Source organism: Schistocerca gregaria, chromosome 3 (assembly GCF_023897955.1).
Source record: "Schistocerca gregaria isolate iqSchGreg1 chromosome 3, iqSchGreg1.2, whole genome shotgun sequence".
In the NCBI taxonomy this organism is placed as follows: Eukaryota; Metazoa; Arthropoda; class Insecta; order Orthoptera; family Acrididae; genus Schistocerca; species Schistocerca gregaria.
In genome coordinates, this window is record NC_064922.1 from 19,942,352 (window position 1) to 19,960,959 (window position 18,608).

The following is an 18,608-nucleotide window of genomic DNA, read 5'->3' on the forward strand; positions in this document are numbered from 1 at the left end:
AAACTACTTGGAACTCTTGTGTATATGAACGTGTCCGCGCCTTTGTATTCTGGTACCTTCGCCGCTGCAAACCAACCAACCATCGTGTCCGTGCACATCAGAGACGCAAAGAATGGAGAATAGCCAGGCTTGGTCGTGTGTGTAGCTGTAGCTCAGTTGGCAGATCGTTCGCTTAGCGTGTGAACGGTCTCGGGTTCAAGCCCCGGCTCCTCCATGTTTTGTGGTCAGTGCATGGTAAGTGTTGGTCGCGGCGAACATAAACGCACGCAAGAAGTTGCAAAACCAGCGTCACAGACTGATATGATGTATACTGTCATAAGGAGAGCAAGGTGTAAGTGTGGGGACCGGCTGTTATCGTGGTGTCATCGAGTGCAGATCTGTCTTAGGTATCACGGCTTAACGTCATTGAAGTCTAGAGGTGGACAACACGTTCGTCTTACTCAGAGCGGTGTCTGAACTCTATTTTCGACGTTATGCGTGCCACTTTCATTGTGGCCAACTACGATTCGATACAGAATGCACGAAACCTGAAAGACACCCTCACTGATACATAGAGAGTAGTGTTTGTCTGCGGAATAATGGGAGTGCAAGGGTCTGTGACGTTGATATGACTGTATGTAGCACTACTAGTTATCGGCGGGGGGGGGGGGGGGTGGGCGTAGCTCAGATGGTACAGCGCTCGCTTAGCGTGCGAGAGGTACTGGGATCGATACCCAGCGCCTCCAGAATTTTTAACACACCTACATGCGCACCTTGCCATGCAAGTGGAATAATTCCCAACCGGCAGAGGTGTGTAGGCAGATACAAGCGAACGATTAGCATCCACAATTGCGCCGATTTCACGTAAATCCCACTGCACGTTCCCATTCTTTGCGTGCAGTCGGCTGCTACTGGTGTTGCTGGTTGTGACTGCTGATAACAGATGCCGTAGCAATCAATTCATGGAGTGAGTTGTATGTTTTGCGATAGTCTGTCTCTGACAAGGAAGCACAGGTGATATAGGTGCGAACACAGGAAGCTTGCAGCCCCTCGCTGCCTGCAGACACAGAGCAGCCACACTAGAAGAGCGGCCTAAGCCGTAGGCGAAATGTGCTCATTCGCTTTGGCGCGACGTCGAACTATAAATAAGGCTGTCACTAGCGTGAGCGTTGCGTGAGCGTCGTGTAAAGTCGGAAAAGTCATCTGCATGGGTGATTGCCAAGTTTAGGGAGCGTTTCGTAGTACGATCAGTGCTAAGGGGACGCGGAAACTTATTGTGTGCCAGTGTTTTGCAGTTGGACGACAAGAGTTTTACGCAGTAGCAAAGAGCGAGGCACTGAGTTGGCATGAACAATGGAGAGCACAATGGGGCTCGAGATGTGCTTGTTACCTCAGGTGCTGTGTGATTGTGGACAAGGAGTGAAATGGACCAATTTGTGACCGCCCTTTCAATTTAAGACGTTCAAAACAGACGGAATTTGCATTCGTAATACCAGAGCATCGAAACTACTTGGAACTCTTGTGTATATGAACGTGTCCTCGCCTTTGTATTCTGGTACCTTCGCCGCTACAAACCAACCATCCATCGTGTCAGTGCACATCAGAGTCGCAAAGAATGGAGAATAGCCAGGCTTGGTCGTGTGTGTAGCTGTAGCTCAGTTGGCAGATCGTTCGCTTAGCGTGTGAACGGTCTCGGGTTCAAGCCCCGGCTCCTCCATGTTTTGTGGTCAGTGCATGGTAAGTGTTGGTCGCGGCGAACATAAACGCACGCAAGAAGTTGCAAAACCAGCGTCACAGACTGATATGATGTATACTGTCATAAGGAGAGCAAGGTGTAAGTGTGGGGACCGGCTGTTATCGTGGTGTCATCGAGTGCAGATCTGTCTTAGGTATCACGGCTTAACGTCATTGAAGTCTAGAGGTGGACAACACGTTCGTCCTACTCAGAGCGGTGTCTGAACTCTATTTTCGACGTTATGCGTGCCACTTTCATTGTGGCCAACTACGATTCGATACAGAATGCACGAAACCTGAAAGACACCCTCACTGATACATAGAGAGTAGTGTTTGTCTGCGGAATAATGGGAGTGCAAGGGTCTGTGACGTTGATATGACTGTATGTAGCACTACTAGTTAGCGGGGGGGGGGGCGTAGCTCAGATGGTACAGCGCTCGCTTAGCGTGCGAGAGGTACTGGGATCGATACCCAGCGCCTCCAGAATTTTTAACACACCTACATGCGCACCTTGCCATGCAAGTGGAATAATTCCCAACCGGCAGAGGTGTGTAGGCAGATACAAGCGAACGATTAGCATCCACAATTGCGCCGATTTCACGTAAATCCCACTGCACGTTCCCATTCTTTGCGTGCAGTCGGCTGCTACTGGTGTTGCTGGTTGTGACTGCTGATAACAGATGCCGTAGCAATCAATTCATGGAGTGAGTTGTATGTTTTGCGATAGTCTGTCTCTGACAAGGAAGCACAGGTGATATAGGTGCGAACACAGGAAGCTTGCAGCCCCTCGCTGCCTGCAGACACAGAGCAGCCACACTAGAAGAGCGGCCTAAGCCGTAGGCGAAATGTGCTCATTCGCTTTGGCGCGACGTCGAACTATAAATAAGGCTGTCACTAGCGTGAGCGTTGCGTGAGCGTCGTGTAAAGTCGGAAAAGTCATCTGCATGGGTGATTGCCAAGTTTAGGGAGCGTTTCGTAGTACGATCAGTGCTAAGGGGACGCGGAAACTTATTGTGTCCCAGTGTTTTGCAGTTGGACGACAAGAGTTTTACGCAGTAGCAAAGAGCGAGGCACTGAGTTGGCATGAACAATGGAGAGCACAATGGGGCTTGAGATGTGCTTGTTACCTCAGGTGCTGTGTGATTGTGGACAAGGAGTGAAATGGACCAATTTGTGACCGCCCTTTCAATTTAAGACGTTCAAAACAGACGGAATTTGCATTCGTAATACCAGAGCATCGAAACTACTTGGAACTCTTGTGTATATGAACGTGTCCGCGCCTTTGTATTCTGGTACCTTCGCCGCTACAAACCAACCAACCATCGTGTCAGTGCACATCAGAGTCGCAAAGAATGGAGAATAGCCAGGCTTGGTCGTGTGTGTAGCTGTAGCTCAGTTGGCAGATCGTTCGCTTAGCGTGTGAACGGTCTCGGGTTCAAGCCCCGGCTCCTCCATGTTTTGTGGTCAGTGCATGGTAAGTGTTGGTCGCGGCGAACATAAACGCACGCAAGAAGTTGCAAAACCAGCGTCACAGACTGATATGATGTATACTGTCATAAGGAGAGCAAGGTGTAAGTGTGGGGACCGGCTGTTATCGTGGTGTCATCGAGTGCAGATCTGTCTTAGGTATCACGGCTTAACGTCATTGAAGTCTAGAGGTGGACAACACGTTCGTCCTACTCAGAGCGGTGTCTGAACTCTATTTTCGACGTTATGCGTGCCACTTTCATTGTGGCCAACTACGATTCGATACAGAATGCACGAAACCTGAAAGACACCCTCACTGATACATAGAGAGTAGTGTTTGTCTGCGGAATAATGGGAGTGCAAGGGTCTGTGACGTTGATATGACTGTATGTAGCACTACTAGTTATTGGTGGGGGGGGGTGGTCGTAGCTCAGATGGTACAGCGCTCGCTTAGCGTGCGAGAGGTACTGGGATCGATACCCAGCGCCTCCAGAATTTTTAACACACCTACATGCGCACCTTGCCATGCAAGTGGAATAATTCCCAACCGGCAGAGGTGTGTAGGCAGATACAAGCGAACGATTAGCATCCACAATTGCGCCGATTTCACGTAAATCCCACTGCACGTTCCCATTCTTTGCGTGCAGTCGGCTGCTACTGGTGTTGCTGGTTGTGACTGCTGATAACAGATGCCGTAGCAATCAATTCATGGAGTGAGTTGTATGTTTTGCGATAGTCTGTCTCTGACAAGGAAGCACAGGTGATATAGGTGCGAACACAGGAAGCTTGCAGCCCCTCGCTGCCTGAAGACACAGAGCAGCCACACTAGAAGAGCGGCCTAAGCCGTAGGCGAAATGTGCTCATTCGCTTTGGCACGACGTCGAACTATAAATAAGTCTGTCACTAGCGTGAGCGATGCGTGAGCGTCGTGTAAAGTCGGAAAAGTCATCTGCATGGGTGATTGCCAAGTTTGGGGAGCGTTTCGTAGTACGATCAGTGCAAAGGGGACGCGGAAACTTATTGTGTCCCAGTGTTTTGCAGTTGGATGACAAGAGTTTTACGCAGTAGCAAAGAGCGAGGCACTGAGTTGGCATGAACAATGGAGAGCACAATGGGGCTCGAGATGTGCTTGTTACCTCAGGTGCTGTGTGATTGTGGACAAGGAGTGAAATGGACCAATTTGTGACCGCCCTTTCAATTTAAGACGTTCAAAACAGACGGAATTTGCATTCGTAATACCAGAGCATCGAAACTACTTGGAACTCTTGTGTATATGAACGTGTCCGCGCCTTTGTATTCTGGTACCTTCGCCGCTGCAAACCAACCAACCATCGTGTCCGTGCACATCAGAGACGCAAAGAATGGAGAATAGCCAGGGTTGGTCGTGTGTGTAGCTGTAGCTCAGTTGGCAGATCGTTCGCTTAGCGTGTGAACGGTCTCGGGTTCAAGCCCCGGCTCCTCCATGTTTTGTGGTCAGTGCATGGTAAGTGTTGGTCGCGGCGAACATAAACGCACGCAAGAAGTTGCAAAACCAGCGTCACAGACTGATATGATGTATACTGTCATAAGGAGAGCAAGGTGTAAGTGTGGGGACCGGCTGTTATCGTGGTGTCATCGAGTGCAGATCTGTCTTAGGTATCACGGCTTAACGTCATTGAAGTCTAGAGGTGGACAACACGTTCGTCTTACTCAGAGCGGTGTCTGAACTCTATTTTCGACGTTATGCGTGCCACTTTCATTGTGGCCAACTACGATTCGATACAGAATGCACGAAACCTGAAAGACACCCTCACTGATACATAGAGAGTAGTGTTTGTCTGCGGAATAATGGGAGTGCAAGGGTCTGTGACGTTGATATGACTGTATGTAACACTACTAGTTATCGGGGTGGGCGTAGCTCAGATGGTACAGCGCTCGCTTAGCGTGCGAGAGGTACTGGGATCGATACCCAGCGCCTCCAGAATTTTTAACACACCTACATGCGCACCTTGCCATGCAAGTGGAATAATTCCCAACCGGCAGCGATGTGTAGGCAGATACAAGCGAACGATTAGCATCCACAATTGCGCCGATTTCACGTAAATCCCACTGCACGTTCCCATTCTTTGCGTGCAGTCGGCTGCTACTGGTGTTGCTGGGTGTGACTGCTGATAACAGATGCCGTAGCAATCAATTCATGGAGTGAGTTGTATGTTTTGCGATAGTCTGTCTCTGACAAGGAAGCACAGGTGATATAGGTGCGAACACAGGAAGCTTGCAGCCCCTCGCTGCCTGCAGACACAGAGCAGCCAAACTAGAAGAGCGGCCTAAGCCGTAGGCGAAATGTGCTCATTCGCTTTGGCGCGACGTCGAACTATAAATAAGGCTGTCACTAGCGTGAGCGTTGCGTGAGCGTCGTGTAAAGTCGGAAAAGTCATCTGCATGGGTGATTGCCAAGTTTGGGGAGCGTTTCGTAGTACGATCAGTGCAAAGGGGACGCGGAAACTTATTGTGTCCCAGTGTTTTGCAGTTGGACGACAAGAGTTTTACGCAGTAGCAAAGAGCGAGGCACTGAGTTGGCATGAACAATGGAGAGCACAATGGGGCTCGAGATGTGCTTGTTACCTCAGGTGCTGTGTGATTGTGGACAAGGAGTGAAATGGACCAATTTGTGACCGCCCTTTCAATTTAAGACGTTCAAAACAGACGGAATTTGCATTCGTAATGCCAGAGCATCGAAAGTACTTGGAACTCTTGTGTATATGAACGTGTCCGCGCCTTTGTATTCTGGTACCTTCGCCGCTACAAACCAACCAACCATCGTGTCCGTGCACATCAGAGTCGCAAAGAATGGAGAATAGCCAGGCTTGGTCGTGTGTGTAGCTGTAGCTCAGTTGGCAGATCGTTCGCTTAGCGTGTGAACGGTCTCGGGTTCAAACCCCGGCTCCCCCATGTTTTGTGGTCAGTGCATGGTAAGTGTTGGTCGCGGCGAACATAAACGCACGCAAGAAGTTGCAAAACCAGCGTCACAGACTGATATGATGTATACTGTCATAAGGAGAGCAAGATGTAAGTGTGGGGACCGGCTGTTATCGTGGTGTCATCGAGTGCAGATCTGTCTTAGGTATCACGGCTTAACGTGATTGAAGTCTAGAGGTGGACAAAACGTTCGTCTTACTCAGAGCGGTGTCTGAACTCTATTTTCGACGTTATGCGTGCCACTTTCATTGTGGCCAACTACGATTCGATACAGAATGCACGAAACCTGAAAGACACCCTCACTGATACATAGAGAGTAGTGTTTGTTTGCGGAATAATGGGAGTGCAAGGGTCTGTGACGTTGATATGACTGTATGTAGCACTACTAGTTATCGGGGGGGATGGGCGTAGCTCAGATGGTAGAGCGCTCGCTTAGCGTGTGAGAGGTACTGGGATAGATACCCAGCGCCTCCAGAATTTTTAACACACCTACATGCGCACCTTGCCATGCAAGTGGAATAATTCCCAACCGGCAGAGGTGTGTAGGCAGATACAAGCGAACGATTAGCATCCACAATTGCGCCGATTTCACGTAAATCCCACTGCACGTTCCCATTCTTTGCGTGCAGTCGGCTGCTACTGGTGTTGCTGGTTGTGACTGCTGATAACAGATGCCGTAGCATTCAATTCATGGAGTGAGTTGTATGTTTTGCGATAGTCTGTCTCTGACAAGGAAGCACAGGTGATATAGGTGCGAACACAGGAAGCTTGCAGCCCCTCGCTGCCTGCAGACACAGAGCAGCCACACTAGAAGAGCGGCCTAAGACGTAGGCGAAATGTGCTCATTCGCTTTGGCGCGACGTCGAACTATAAATAAGGCTGTCACTAGCGTGAGCGTTGCGTGAGCGTCGTGTAAAGTCGGAAAAGTCATCTGCATGGGTGATTGCCAAGTTTGGGGAGCGTTTCGTAGTACGATCAGTGCAAAGGGGACGCGGAAACTTATTGTGTCCCAGTGTTTTGCAGTTGGACGACAAGAGTTTTACGCAGTAGCAAAGAGCGAGGCACTGAGTTGGCATGAACAATGGAGAGCACAATGGGGCTCGAGATGTGCTTGTTACCTCAGGTGCTGTGTGATTGTGGACAAGGAGTGAAATGGACCAATTTGTGACCGCCCTTTCAATTTAAGACGTTCAAAACAGACGGAATTTGCATTCGTAATGCCAGAGCATCGAAAGTACTTGGAACTCTTGTGTATATGAACGTGTCCGCGCCTTTGTATTCTGGTACCTTCGCCGCTACAAACCAACCAACCATCGTGTCTGTGCACATCGGAGTCGCAAAGAATGGAGAATAGCCAGGCTTGGTCGTGTGTGTAGCTGTAGCTCAGTTGGCAGATCGTTCGCTTAGCGTGTGAACGGTCTCGGGTTCAAACCCCGGCTCCTCCATGTTTGGAGGTCAGTGCATGGTAAGTGTTGGTTGCGGCGAACATAAACGCACGCAAGAAGTTGCAAAACCAGCGTCACAGACTGATATGATGTATACTGTCATAAGGAGAGCAAGGTGTAAGTGTGGGGACCGGCTGTTATCGTGGTGTCATCGAGTGCAGATCTGTCTTAGGTATCACGGCTTAACGTCATTGAAGTCTAGAGGTGGACAACACGTTCGTCTTACTCAGAGCGGTGTCTGAACTCTATTTTCGACGTTATGTTTGCCACTTTCATTGTGGCCAACTACGATTCGATACAGAATGCACGAAACCTGAAAGACACCCTCACTGATACATAGAGAGTAGTGTTTGTCTGCGGAATAATGGGAGTGCAAGGGTCTGTGACGTTGATATGACTGTATGTAGCACTACTAGTTATCGGGGGGGGTGGGCGTAGCTCAGATGGTAGAGCGCTCGCTTAGCGTGCGAGAGGTACTGGGATCGATACCCAGCGCCTCCAGAACTTTTAACACACCTACATGCGCACCTTGCCATGCAAGTGGAATAATTCCCAACCGGCAGAGGTGTGTAGGCAGATACAAGCGAACGATTAGCATCCACAATTGCGCCGATTTCACGTAAATCCCACTGCACGTTTCCATTCTTTGCGTGCAGTCGGCTGCTACTGGTGTTGCTGGTTGTGACTGCTGATAACAGATGCCGTAGCAATCAATTCATGGAGTGAGTTGTATGTTTTGCGATAGTCTGTCTCTGACAAGGAAGCACAGGTGATATAGGTGCGAACACAGGAAGCTTGCAGCCCCTCGCTGCCTGCAGACACAGAGCAGCCACACTAGAAGAGCGGCCTAAGCCGTAGGCGAAATGTGCTCATTCACTTTGGCGCGACGTCGAACTATAAATAAGGCTGTCACTAGCGTGAGCCTTGCGTGAGCGTCGTGTAAAGTCGGAAAAGTTATCTGCATGGGTGATTGCCAAGTTTGGGGAGCGTTTCGTAGTACGATCAGTGCAAAGGGGACGCGGAAACTTGTTGTGTCCCAGTGTTTTGCAGTTGGACGACAAGAGTTTGACATAGTAGCAAAGAGCGAGGCACTGAGTTGGCATGAACAATGGAGAGCACAATGGGGCTCGAGATGTGCTTGTTACCTCAGGTGCTGTGTGATTGTGGACAAGGAGTGAAATGGACCAATTTGTGACCGCCCTTTCAATTTAAGACGTTCAAAACAGACGGAATTTGCATTCGTAATACCAGAGCATCGAAACTACTTGGAACTCTTGTGTATATGAACGTGTCCGCGCCTTTGTATTCTGGTACCTTCGCCGCTACAAACCAACCAACCATCGTGGCCGTGCACATCAGAGTCGCAAAGAATGGAGAATAGCCAGGCTTGGTCGTGTGTGTAGCTGTAGCGCAGTTGGCAGATCGTTCGCTTAGCGTGTGAACGGTCTCGGGTTCAAGCCCCGGCTCCTCCATGTTTTGTGGTCAGTGCATGGTAAGTGTTGGTCGCGGCGAACATAAACGCACGCAAGAAGTTGCAAAACCAGCGTCACAGACTGATATGATGTATACTGTCATAAGGAGAGCAAGATGTAAGTGTGGGGACCGGCTGTTATCGTGGTGTCATCGAGTGCAGATCTGTCTTAGGTATCACGGCTTAACGTCATTGAAGTCTAGAGGTGGACAAAACGTTCGTCTTACTCAGAGCGGTGTCTGAATTCTATTTTCGACGTTATGCGTGCCACTTTCATTGTGGCCAACTACGATTCGATACAGAATGCACGAAACCTGAAAGACACCCTCACTGATACATAGAGAGTAGTGTTTGTCTGCGGAATAATGGGAGTGCAAGGGTCTGTGACGTTGATATGACTGTATGTAGCACTACTAGTTATCGGGGGGGGGGGGGGGGGGGGGCGGGGCGTAGCTCAGATGGTAGAGCGCTCGCTTAGCGTGTGAGAGGTACTGGGATCGATACCCAGCGCCTCCAGAATTTTTAACACACCTACATGCGCACCTTGCCATGCAAGTGGAATAATTCCCAACCGGCAGAGGTGTGTAGGCAGATACAAGCGAACGATTAGCATCCACAATTGCGCCGATTTCACGTAAATCCCACTGCACGTTCCCATTCTTTGCGTGCAGTCGGCTGCTACTGGTGTTGCTGGTTGTGACTGCTGATAACAGATGCCGTAGCAATCAATTCATGGAGTGAGTTGTATGTTTTGCGATAGTCTGTCTCTGACAAGGAAGCACAGGTGATATAGGTGCGAACACAGGAAGCTTGCAGCCCCTCGCTGCCTGCAGACACAGAGCAGCCACACTAGAAGAGCGGCCTAAGCCGTAGGCGAAATGTGCTCATTCGCTTTGGCGCGACGTCGAACTATAAATAAGGCTGTCACTAGCGTGAGCGTTGCGTGAGCGTCGTGTAAAGTCGGAAAAGTCATCTGCATGGGTGATTGCCAAGTTTGGGGAGCGTTTCGTAGTACGATCAGTGCAAAGGGGACGCGGAAACTTATTGTGTCCCAGTGTTTTGCAGTTGGACGACAAGAGTTTTACGCAGTAGCAAAGAGCGAGGCACTGAGTTGGCATGAACAATGGAGAGCACAATGGGGCTCGAGATGAGCTTGTTACCTCAGGTGCTGTGTGATTGTGGACAAGGAGTGAAATGGACCAATTTGTGACCGCCCTTTCAATTTAAGACGTTCAAAACAGACGGAATTTGCATTCGTAATACCAGAGCATCGAAACTACTTGGAACTCTTGTGTATATGAACGTGTCCGCGCCTTTGTATTCTGGTACCTTCGCCGCTACAAACCAACCAACCATCGTGTCCGTGCACATCAGAGTCGCAAAGAATGGAGAATAGCCAGGCTTGGTCGTGTGTGTAGCTGTAGCTCAGTTGGCAGATCGTTCGCTTAGCGTGTGAACGGTCTCGGGTTCAAGCCCCGGCTCCTCCATGTTTTGTGGTCAGTGCATGGTAAGTGTTGGTCGCGGCGAACATAAACGCACGCAAGAAGTTGCAAAACCAGCGTCACAGACTGATATGATGTATACTGTCATAAGGAGAGCAAGATGTAAGTGTGGGGACCGGCTGTTATCGTGGTGTCATCGAGTGCAGATCTGTCTTAGGTATCACGGCTTAACGTCATTGAAGTCTAGAGGTGGACAAAACGTTCGTCTTACTCAGAGCGGTGTCTGAATTCTATTTTCGACGTTATGCGTGCCACTTTCATTGTGGCCAACTACGATTCGATACAGAATGCACGAAACCAGAAAGACACCCTCACTGATACATAGAGAGTAGTGTTTGTCTGCGGAATAATGGGAGTGCAAGGGTCTGCGACGTTGATATGACTGTATGTAGCACTACTAGTTATCGGGGGGGTGGGCGTAGCTCAGATGGTAGAGCGCTCGCTTAGCGTGTGAGAGGTACTGGGATAGATACCCAGCGCCTCCAGAATTTTTAACACACCTACATGCGCACCTTGCCATGCAAGTGGAATAATTCCCAACCGGCAGAGGTGTGTAGGCAGATACAAGCGAACGATTAGCATCCACAATTGCGCCGATTTCACGTAAATCCCACTGCACGTTCCCATTCTTTGCGTGCAGTCGGCTGCTACTGATGTTGCTGGTTGTGACTGCTGATAACAGATGCCGTAGCAATCAATTCATGGAGTGAGTTGTATGTTTTGCGATAGTCTGTCTCTGACAAGGAAGCACAGGTGATATAGGTGCGAACACAGGAAGCTTGCAGCCCCTCGCTGCCTGCAGACACAGAGCAGCCACACTAGAAGAGCGGCCTAAGCCGTAGGCGAAATGTGCTCATTCGCTTTGGCGCGACGTCGAACTATAAATAAGGCTGTCACTAGCGTGAGCGTTGCGTGAGCGTCGTGTAAAGTCGGAAAAGTCATCTGCATGGGTGATTGCCAAGTTTGGGGAGCGTTTCGTAGTACGATCAGTGCAAAGGGGACGCGGAAACTTATTGTGTCCCAGTGTTTTGCAGTTGGACGACAAGAGTTTTACGCAGTAGCAAAGAGCGAGGCACTGAGTTGGCATGAACAATGGAGAGCACAATGGGGCTCGAGATGTGCTTGTTACCTCAGGTGCTGTGTGATTGTGGACAACGAGTGAAATGGACCAATTTGTGACCGCCCTTTCAATTTAAGACGTTCAAAACAGACGGAATTTGCATTCGTAATGCCAGAGCATCGAAAGTACTTGGAACTCTTGTGTATATGAACGTGTCCGCGCCTTTGTATTCTGGTACCTTCGCCGCTACAAACCAACCAACCATCGTGTCCGTGCACATCAGAGTCGCAAAGAATGGAGAATAGCCAGGCTTGGTCGTGTGTGTAGCTGTAGCTCAGTTGGCAGATCGTTCGCTTAGCGTGTGAACGGTCTCGGGTTCAAACCCCGGCTCCCCCATGTTTTGTGGTCAGTGCATGGTAAGTGTTGGTCGCGGCGAACATAAACGCACGCAAGAAGTTGCAAAACCAGCGTCACAGACTGATATGATGTATACTGTCATAAGGAGAGCAAGATGTAAGTGTGGGGACCGGCTGTTATCGTGGTGTCATCGAGTGCAGATCTGTCTTAGGTATCACGGCTTAACGTGATTGAAGTCTAGAGGTGGACAAAACGTTCGTCTTACTCAGAGCGGTGTCTGAACTCTATTTTCGACGTTATGCGTGCCACTTTCATTGTGGCCAACTACGATTCGATACAGAATGCACGAAACCTGAAAGACACCCTCACTGATACATAGAGAGTAGTGTTTGTTTGCGGAATAATGGGAGTGCAAGGGTCTGTGACGTTGATATGACTGTATGTAGCACTACTAGTTATCGGGGGGGATGGGCGTAGCTCAGATGGTAGAGCGCTCGCTTAGCGTGTGAGAGGTATTGGGATCGATACCCAGCGCCTCCAGAATTTTTAACACACCTACATGCGCACCTTGCCATGCAAGTGGAATAATTCCCAACCGGCAGAGGTGTGTAGGCAGATACAAGCGAACGATTAGCATCCACAATTGCGCCGATTTCACGTAAATCCCACTGCACGTTCCCATTCTTTGCGTGCAGTCGGCTGCTACTGGTGTTGCTGGTTGTGACTGCTGATAACAGATGCCGTAGCATTCAATTCATGGAGTGAGTTGTATGTTTTGCGATAGTCTGTCTCTGACAAGGAAGCACAGGTGATATAGGTGCGAACACAGGAAGCTTGCAGTCCCTCGCTGCCTGCAGACACAGAGCAGCCACACTAGAAGAGCGGCCTAAGACGTAGGCGAAATGTGCTCATTCGCTTTGGCGCGACGTCGAACTATAAATAAGGCTGTCACTAGCGTGAGCGTTGCGTGAGCTGAGCGTCGTGTAAAGTCGGAAAAGTCATCTGCATGGGTGATTGCCAAGTTTGGGGAGCGTTTCGTAGTACGATCAGTGCAAAGAAGACGCGGAAACTTATTGTGTCCCAGTGTTTTGCAGTTGGACGACAAGAGTTTTACGCAGTAGCAAAGAGCGAGGCACTGAGTTGGCATGAACAATGGAGAGCACAATGGGGCTCGAGATGTGCTTGTTACCTCAGGTGCTGTGTGATTGTGGACAAGGAGTGAAATGGACCAATTTGTGACCGCCCTTTCAATTTAAGACGTTCAAAACAGACGGAATTTGCATTCGTAATGCCAGAGCATCGAAAGTACTTGGAACTCTTGTGTATATGAACGTGTCCGCGCCTTTGTATTCTGGTACCTTCGCCGCTACAAACCAACCAACCATCGTGTCCGTGCACATCAGAGTCGCAAAGAATGGAGAATAGCCAGGCTTGGTCGTGTGTGTAGCTGTAGCTCAGTTGGCAGATCGTTCGCTTAGCGTGTGAACGGTCTCGGGTTCAAACCCCGGCTCCTCCATGTTTTGAGGTCAGTGCATGGTAAGTGTTGGTTGTGGCGAACATAAACGCACGCAAGAAGTTGCAAAACCAGCGTCACAGACTGATATGATGTATACTGTCATAAGGAGAGCAAGGTGTAAGTGTGGGGACCGGCTGTTATCGTGGTGTCATCGAGTGCAGATCTGTCTTAGGTATCACGGCTTAACGTCATTGAAGTCTAGAGGTGGACAACACGTTCGTCTTACTCAGAGCGGTGTCTGAACTCTATTTTCGACGTTATGTTTGCCACTTTCATTGTGGCCAACTACGATTCGATACAGAATGCACGAAACCTGAAAGACACCCTCACTGATACATAGAGAGTAGTGTTTGTCTGCGGAATAATGGGAGTGCAAGGGTCTGTGACGTTGATATGACTGTATGTAGCACTACTAGTTATCGGGGGGGTGGGCGTAGCTCAGATGGTAGAGCGCTCGCTTAGCGTGCGAGAGGTACTGGGATCGATACCCAGCGCCTCCAGAACTTTTAACACACCTACATGCGCACCTTGCCATGCAAGTGGAATAATTCCCAACCGGCAGAGGTGTGTAGGCAGATACAAGCGAACGATTAGCATCCACAATTGCGCCGATTTCACGTAAATCCCACTGCACGTTCCCATTCTTTGCGTGCAGTCGGCTGCTACTGGTGTTGCTGGTTGTGACTGCTGATAACAGATGCCGTAGCAATCAATTCATGGAGTGAGTTGTATGTTTTGCGATAGTCTGTCTCTGACAAGGAAGCACAGGTGATATAGGTGCGAACACAAGAAGCTTGCAGCCCCTCGCTGCCTGCAGACACAGAGCAGCCACACTAGAAGAGCGGCCTAAGCCGTAGGCGAAATGTGCTCATTCACTTTGGCGCGACGTCGAACTATAAATAAGGCTGTCACTAGCGTGAGCCTTGCGTGAGCGTCGTGTAAAGTCGGAAAAGTTATCTGCATGGGTGATTGCCAAGTTTGGGGAGCGTTTCGTAGTACGATCAGTGCAAAGGGGACGCGGAAACTTGTTGTGTCCCAGTGTTTTGCAGTTGGACGACAAGAGTTTGACATAGTAGCAAAGAGCGAGGCACTGAGTTGGCATGAACAATGGAGAGCACAATGGGGCTCGAGATGTGCTTGTTACCTCAGGTGCTGTGTGATTGTGGACAAGGAGTGAAATGGACCAATTTGTGACCGCCCTTTCAATTTAAGACGTTCAAAACAGACGGAATTTGCATTCGTAATACCAGAGCATCGAAACTACTTGGAACTCTTGTGTATATGAACGTGTCCGCGCCTTTGTATTCTGGTACCTTCGCCGCTACAAACCAACCAACCATCGTGTCCGTGCACATCAGAGTCGCAAAGAATGGAGAATAGCCAGGCTTGGTCGTGTGTGTAGCTGTAGCTCAGTTGGCAGATCGTTCGCTTAGCGTGTGAACGGTCTCGGGTGCAAACCCCGGCTCCTCCATGTTTTGAGGTCAGTGCATGGTAAGTGTTGGTCGCGGCGAACATAAACGCACGCAAGAAGTTGCAAAACCAGCGTCACAGACTGATATGATGTATACTGTCATAAGGAGAGCAAGATGTAAGTGTGGGGACCGGCTGTTATCGTGGTGTCATCGAGTGCAGATCTGTCTTAGGTATCACGGCTTAACGTCATTGAAGTCTAGAGGTGGACAACACGTTCGTCTTACTCAGAGCGGTGTCTGAACTCTATTTTCGACGTTATGTTTGCCACATTCATTGTGGCCTACTACGATTCAATACATAATGCACGAAACCTGAAAGACACCCCCACTGATACATAGAGAGTAGTGTTTGTCTGCGGAATAATGGGAGTGCAAGGGTCTGTGACGTTGATATGACTGTATGTAGCACTACTAGTTATCGGGGGGGTGGGCGTAGCTCAGATGGTAGAGCGCTCGCTTAGCGTGCGAGAGGTACTGGGATCGATAACCAGCGCCTCCAGAACTTTTAACACACCTACATGCGCACCTTGCCATGCAAGTGGAATAATTCCCAACCGGCAGAGGTGTGTAGGCAGATACAAGCGAACGATTAGCATCCACAATTGCGCCGACTTCACGTAAATCCCACCGCACGTTCCCATTCTTTGAGTGCAGTCGGCTGCTACTGGTGTTGCTGGTTGTGACTGCTGATAACAGATGCCGTAGCAATCAATTCATGGAGTGAGTTGTATGTTTTGCGATAGTCTGTCTCTGACAAGGAAGCACAGGTGATATAGGTGCGAACACAGGAAGCTTGCAGCCCCTCGCTGCCTGCAGACACAGAGCAGCCACACTAGAAGAGCGGCCTAAGCCGTAGGCGAAATGTGCTCATTCACTTTGGCGCGACGTCGAACTATAAATAAGGCTGTCACTAGCGTGAGCGTTGCGTGAGCGTCGTGTAAAGTCGGAAAAATTATCTGCATGGGTGATTGCCAAGTTTATGGAGCGTTTCGTAGTACGATCAGTGCAAAGGGGACGCGGAAACTTGTTGTGTCCCAGTGTTTTGCAGTTGGACGACAAGAGTTTGACATAGTAGCAAAGAGCGAGGCACTGAGTTGGCATGAACAATGGAGAGCACAATGGGGCTCGAGATGTGCTTGTTACCTCAGGTGCTGTGTGATTGTGGACAAGGAGTGAAATGGACCAATTTGTGACCGCCCTTTCAATTTAAGACGTTCAAAACAGACGGAATTTGCATTCGTAATACCAGAGCATCGAAACTACTTGGAACTCTTGTGTATATGAACGTGTCCGCGCCTTTGTATTCTGGTACCTTCGCCGCTACAAACCAACCAACCATCGTGTCCGTGCACATCAGAGTCGCAAAGAATGGAGAATAGCCAGGCTTGGTCGTGTGTGTAGCTGTAGCTCAGTTGGCAGATCGTTCGCTTAGCGTGTGAACGGTCTCGGGTTCAAACCCCGGCTCCTCCATGTTTTGTGGTCAGTGCATGGTAAGTGTTGGTCGCGGCGAACATAAACGCACGCAAGAAGTTGCAAAACCAGCGTCACAGACTGATATGATGTATACTGTCATAAGGAGAGCAAGATGTAAGTGTGGGGACCGGCTGTTATCGTGGTGTCATCGAGTGCAGATCTGTCTTAGGTATCACGGCTTAACGTCATTGAAGTCTAGAGGTGGACAAAACGTTCGTCTTACTCAGAGCGGTGTCTGAACTCTATTTTCGACGTTATGCGTGCCACTTTCATTGTGGCCAACTACGATTCGATACAGAATGCACGAAACCTGAAAGACACCCTCACTGATACATAGAGAGTAGTGTTTGTCTGCGGAATAATGGGAGTGCAAGGGTCTGTGACGTTGATATGACTGTATGTAGCACTACTAGTTATCGGGGGTGGGGGTGGGCGTAGCTCAGATGGTAGAGCGCTCGCTTAGCGTGCGAGAGGTACTGGGATCGATACCCAGCGCCTCCAGAATTTTTAACACACCTACATGCGCACCTTGCCATGCAAGTGGAATAATTCCCAACCGGCAGAGGTGTGTAGGCAGATACAAGCGAACGATTAGCATCCACAATTGCGCCGATTTCACGTAAATCCCACTGCACGTTCCCATTCTTTGCGTGCAGTCGGCTGCTACTGGTGTTGCTGGTTGTGACTGCTGATAACAGATGCCGTAGCAATCAATTCATGGAGTGAGTTGTATGTTTTGCGATAGTCTGTCTCTGACAAGGAAGCACAGGTGATATAGGTGCGAACACAAGAAGCTTGCAGCCCCTCGCTGCCTGCAGACACAGAGCAGCCACACTAGAAGAGCGGCCTAAGCCGTAGGCGAAATGTGCTCATTCACTTTGGCGCGACGTCGAACTATAAATAAGGCTGTCACTAGCGTGAGCGTCGTGTAAAGTCGGAAAAGTTATCTGCATGGGTGAGTGCCAAGTTTGGGGAGCGTTTCGTAGTACGATCAGTGCAAAGGGGACGCGGAAACTTGTTGTGTCCCAGTGTTTTGCAGTTGGACGACAAGAGTTTGACATAGTAGCAAAGAGCGAGGCACTGAGTTGGCATGAACAATGGAGAGCACAATGGGGCTCGAGATGTGCTTGTTACCTCCGGTGCTGTGTGATTGTGGACAAGGAGTGAAATGGACCAATTTGTGACCGCCCTTTCAATTTAAGACGTTCAAAACAGACGGAATTTGCATTCGTAATACCAGAGCATCGAAACTACTTGGAACTCTTGTGTATATGAACGTGTCCGCGCCTTTGTATTCTGGTACCTTCGCCGCTACAAACCAACCATACATCGTGTCCGTGCACATCAGAGTCGCAAAGAATGGAGAATAGCCAGGCTTGGTCGTGTGTGTAGCTGTAGCTCAGTTGGCAGATCGTTCGCTTAGCGTGTGAACGGTCTCGGGTTCAAACCCCGGCTCCTCCATGTTTTGTGGTCAGTGCATGGTAAGTGTTGGTCGCGGCGAACATAAACGCACGCAAGAAGTTGCAAAACCAGCGTCACAGACTGATATGATGTATACTGTCATAAGGAGAGCAAGATGTAAGTGTGGGGACCGGCTGTTATCGTGGTGTCATCGAGTGCAGATCTGTCTTAGGTATCACGGCTTAACGTCATTGAAGTCTAGAGGTGGACAAAACGTTCGTCTTACTCAGACCGGTGTCTGAACTCTATTTTCGACGTTATGCGTGCCACTTTCATTGTGGCCAACTACGATTCGATACAGAATGCACGAAACCTGAAAAACACCCTCACTGATACATAGAGAGTAGTGTTTGTCTGCGGAATAATGGGAGTGCAAGGGTCTGTGACGTTGATATGACTGTATGTAGCACTACTAGTTATCGGGGGGGTGGACGTAGCTCAGATGGTAGAGCGCTCGCTTAGCGTGTGAGAGGTACTGGGATCGATACCCAGCGCCTCCAGAATTTTTAACACACCTACATGCGCACCTTGCCATGCAAGTGGAATAATTCCCAACCGGCAGAGGTGTGTAGGCAGATACAAGCGAACGATTAGCATCCACAATTGCGCCGATTTCACGTAAATCCCACTGCACGTTCCCATTCTTTGCGTGCAGTCGGCTGCTACTGGTGTTGCTGGTTGTGACTGCTGATAACAGATGCCGTAGCAATCAA

At 49.5% G+C, this 18,608-nt stretch overlaps 4 non-coding genes across 4 annotated transcripts; all 4 read left to right on the plus strand.

The window, feature by feature from the left end:
• Positions 1–2,123: 2,123 nt before the first annotated feature.
• Trnaa-agc (transfer RNA alanine (anticodon AGC)) lies at positions 2,124–2,196 on the plus strand. The gene has a single exon. It is a non-coding gene; the product is annotated as a tRNA-Ala (tRNA).
• A 5,814-nt stretch (positions 2,197–8,010) lies between these two features.
• Trnaa-agc (transfer RNA alanine (anticodon AGC)) lies at positions 8,011–8,084 on the plus strand. Its single transcript has one exon. It is a non-coding gene; the product is annotated as a tRNA-Ala (tRNA).
• A 5,831-nt stretch (positions 8,085–13,915) lies between these two features.
• Positions 13,916–13,989, plus strand: Trnaa-agc (transfer RNA alanine (anticodon AGC)). The gene has a single exon. It is a non-coding gene; the product is annotated as a tRNA-Ala (tRNA).
• Positions 13,990–16,861: 2,872 nt separating this feature from the next.
• Positions 16,862–16,935, plus strand: Trnaa-agc (transfer RNA alanine (anticodon AGC)). Its single transcript has one exon. It is a non-coding gene; the product is annotated as a tRNA-Ala (tRNA).
• The last annotated feature ends 1,673 nt before the right edge of the window (positions 16,936–18,608 follow it).